The sequence below is a fragment of the Phytophthora sojae genome (assembly GCF_000149755.1).
Source record: "Phytophthora sojae unplaced genomic scaffold PHYSOscaffold_6, whole genome shotgun sequence".
In the NCBI taxonomy this organism is placed as follows: domain Eukaryota; phylum Oomycota; class Peronosporomycetes; order Peronosporales; family Peronosporaceae; genus Phytophthora; species Phytophthora sojae.
The window spans coordinates 1665518-1669899 of NW_009258120.1; the positions used below are offsets into that span (position 1 = coordinate 1665518).

The 4382-nt window shown below is 53.1% G+C and overlaps 1 pseudogene across 1 annotated transcript; it reads right to left on the reverse strand.

Moving 5' to 3' along the window:
• Positions 1–1740: 1740 nt before the first annotated feature.
• On the reverse strand, positions 1741–1812 carry PHYSODRAFT_t1247 (annotated as a pseudogene). The gene has a single exon. The product of its transcript is annotated as a tRNA-OTHER (tRNA).
• Positions 1813–4382: the final 2570 nt, after the last annotated feature.

A 4382-nucleotide genomic window follows, 5' to 3' on the forward strand; every position in this document is an offset into this window, starting at 1 on the left:
CGGCGGGTCCCGCAGACCACTCCGCGGTCTCCGAGTTTGTGCAGCAGCGTCAGGCAATCACACGTTTCGTGCGGGACGCACTGCAAGCTGAAGTGGACAAGCATAACGAAAATGCAGACAAGCGTGGGCGCAAAAACAAAAATTCATTTCGCACGGGTGTGCGGTGGAGTCCCTCAGAAAAAAACTAATAAACTCCCACACGTGTCCTGCCACGCAACTACGGGGGGGGGGGTTACCCCTGCAAGCCAAATACCCAAAGACAACGAGAACTAGTCCCGAGATCTCTAGGCCTCACCTTGTGTACCCTTGTAGCAAGACTCGGATCTTTATCTAGCGTAATTCCTAGAAGACGTGTAATATGAAGGGGTGGATATGGGGTTCCTTACACTCGCAGGCAGAGACTTAGGTTAACTCTGTCGCGGATGCACTTGTACAGCGAGGTAACTCTTCTCACTGTACGACAACTTGTTGTACAATATGTACGAGATCTACTGGAGATCTCCTGCCGCAGCTAGTCTGCGGGTCCAAACCAAAGTGCGAGACGCACACCAATACCTTACTAAACCGTTTAGAGTGTCCTACTGTCGAACACTGAGAGCTGATCTCCTGAGTCCAGACAATGCAACACACTACGTTACTAGAAGGTTACCGGGGAGGCCAAATCAATCCAGAACCCCGAGTACACTCCGCAAGTAGGTAGGAAACAGTCACAGTACACACGTAGGCGCTAACCGCACAACACAAAGACTAATATGAAGAAGTACCTTGTCTCGTCGTTGGAAATTCTGAACTGAACTGCCTATCTACCGGCGGCTCATCTGCCGGCCAACCAACCAACCGGTATGCTGCACGCCTTTACCTCATGACGTCATCTGCTGTCTCCATGCGATGTCATCGTCCTTGTTACGGGCCTCCCCGTTCTGGATCTCCGTAAATACGCCATCGGGTTTCGTAATCAGTCGCCGGCCTTCTATACGGGACGCCGAGCTAGGGTGTCCCACAATTCAAGTAGCTCACTCTCGGGTCACCTTCGGGTAACCTCCGGGTCCATCGCCTCACAATCCTTCAACCCGCATTACGACAGGTGACCATGTGCTACTGTCTACCGAAGGCATCCGCTCCTCCGCCGTGACCAACCTCGGTGCCAACAAGCTCGCGCCGCGCTTCATCGGCCCGTTCAAGATGATCAAGGTTCTCGGCGACGCGTACACACTGGACATCCCGTCGTCGCTGCGTCTTCACCCGAATTCTACGTCGGGCGCCTCAAGCGATATCATCCTGCCGATATTCCGACCTCTGATCACCAGGATTCACTGGCGGGTAATGTACCCGACGCTACTCGCGACGCCAACACCCATCACCCAAGCCTGTACCGTCGCGATGGCCCTCCTCCGATTGTCGACTCGGCGGGTGAAGCGCGCTGGATTGTGGACCGCATCGCTCACCACGAGGACCCATGTCGTGCAAACGGGCGTGGGCGTAATCCAGTCCGAGCTCCTCGTGCGATCCCAGCCGCGCGACGTTACCGAGTACGCTGGCTTGGGTTTCCACCTGACGAGGACACGTGGGAGACGCGTGCACCTCTTCTTCGGGATGTCCCCGATGTTGTTCGTGACTATGAGGCGAAGGTCGCTGCTGCTGACGAGACCACGGAGCTCCCCGCGGAAGCTGAAGCCTTAAGTGAGCGTGATGATGGAGCTCGCGGTGGCGTTCATCGCGAAGACTAAGAAGAAAATCCGACGACGACCGCCGGACTCGAACCGGTGACCTCCGCCTTGGTGGCGCAGCGTTCGACCACTGCGCTAGCTAGGCTTCGAGTCCCCTCGACGACGCTCTCGGCCTGGTCAAGTTTGGAGCGACTGCGCGTGGCAAGTGGCAAAAAGGATTCGCGTGAGGCTTGAACCCACGCGTCACAGCTCAGCTCGGTGAGCGCTTGCCCACTACGCCGCACCACCGATGGTCGCAGGTGTCGAAGGTGTCCAAGCTGGTCTCGCTGCCACGTCGGTTCGGGTCGACGGTTACGCGACCCTTTGTCGGGGTTACTTCGAAGGGTCGTCTCGAAGAGTCGCGCCACGCTGATCGCCATCCTGTGTCTCGACACTCACCGGGTCTCCGCTCCGTGGGCATCACAGTTGCGCTTGTCGTCAAGCGTTGGTGTCGCTCCACATGCTGCGTCGTTTCCACGTCCACCGTCCCTTCGGGTGTCCAGGGATGTCCGCAGCCACTTGGGGCACTGCGCATTGCATCGGCGTGTGCGCCGACGAGATGTCTTGGTGTGTGCACACTTGCTGCACCTGCGTCGTCCTGTGTCAATCGGTAGCGCGAGCGCCGTTCCTCCGCCGCCTCGGTCGTCCATGGTGTTCTTCGGGTGTTCTTTCGGAAATGTGTCTTTTGCGCTTACGTTGCGTAAGCGCAACTTTGAGAGGGGGGGGTGATGTAATGGGCCCCAGTTACATAAGTAGGTAGAGTGACAGTACATAAAGTAGTTAAGTCAGTACACGGCTAGCGTGTACTGACGGTCATCGTGATTGGCTGAATTGGGGGAGCCAGACCCCAGTTCAGCCAATCAGACGTTGACCTGCATTTGAGCGGCTCACACGAGACCAGGGGTAGCCGTCCTGGTCCTAACATAAAACAGAGTTGATTTTACCCAAGTCTGACTGTTGGTCTCATTAAATCCGAGTCTTAACTAAGCTTCCTCACTGCTACGTGTAAGCTAGTAACGGACACACACCTGGCCCGTTACACACACCGCCGATACGTATTGTAGCTACAGTAATATGCGGAGGCCGTGGACAAGCAGGGCGTCGTGGTGACTCACAGCCAGTGCACTTGAAGATCGTGCGCCTCAGGAAGACGAGTACGACGACGATACCAGTGCCTGTAGCGTCGAAGTCCTTTGTCGATCGGGCCAAGTAATAACGTACCTAACCTGTTTCATTTATTTCGTTGAGTCAATACGTTTAAAGCTCCGTAAGATTTGATTTGACTTGATTATTGTATATACCTTCAGTACTTTAATCGTTGAACCCTTTCTTATTGCCGCTACTCTCTGTACTACCTCCACTCGGAAATAAAAGGCAGTTTCAAACTATTTCCAATTTCGCAAGTTTTATATCCTCCTCAAGAAGATACCTCGCTAAACAAATGTGTATCCGTTCGCATCATTTCGAAGAGGGATGGGTGGAGAGGTCCTGATTCGAATCTCCCGCCCAGTTCACTTCGCAAGTTCAAGGGAGAGCAACAAGCTGCTGCACGATCGTAGAGCATGAAGTCAAGGCTCAAGCCCCAAGCCGCGTGTGTGAGGCTCCTCAGTGAGTACTTGATTGGGTAGACTCGCGCGGAACGCTCGTGTGCTAACGGTCGTGCTGTTTGTGCGTATGTATGTCCAGCATGATCGCAGGCTAAGGAAGACCCCAAGGCAGGAGGTAAGCGCGCGACATATGTCGGTCAAGTGGAGAGCGCGTCTAGACATCCAGAACGCGACTATGCTTGTAATGGGCCTACTACTACGGCTTACGCGTATGCGCACGTGTATGAGGAAGCGTAGGTTTCTTTTACTTGAGTTAAGTATACTCGAGATCCACGAGTATATTTTAAACAAGATAAAGACCCCAAGTAGCGTGTTTTGGTAAAAGATGAGAACTGCTATTTGTGTTTTATGTTTCTGACTTCCTCTAAATGTAATATTCTAAACTAGGAATCTGCCAACGGCTGGAGGGCAGAACTATGCATGTCACTCATTGGCTAAAAGATGCTGCTCTCAACCAATAGGAATCCTAAGTCTCTATGGACCACCCGTCGTGGTGATCCTAAATGTATGTAGCCTTTGGTGTGTCTACACCAAGGACGAGAAAGTCTTTCGAACCTCTAACAGACGCCGTGTCTGTTAGAGTTACAAGTGACAGTAGCCACTTGTGCGTGTAACCCCGTTACAATGCTACTGTAGTGAACGCGCTTGCCAGGCTGAGCATCGAGTAGATCCTGGCGACCCCCTATAAGAATGAAGCTCTGCTCACAGTCCTACAAACATGCTGGAGGCGGAACAAGTACGCTGGGCAGCAGGCGGTGGGCCATGTACTTCGCAGTTGATCTGCTTGTCTCTTCAGCCCGGCGAATTGCGGTGCCTGGATGTGGCGGCCTTTAATGCGGCATTGAATGCGGTGGCCTCGATGCGCACCTCGGCTTGACTCTCGTTACCTATTCTGATTCAAAAATTGGTCGTGCTCTAATTTTGCTCTCTTTGCACAGCTTATAATTCACAAAAAACGAGGCGGAGCTATGCGCAATTTTTTTTTGAAACTGCCCTTATTTTCCGAACGGAGGTAGTACTTTCATACCTCAGCGCTGTTAATAATCAAATACAAGAAAGCTATTAGCTG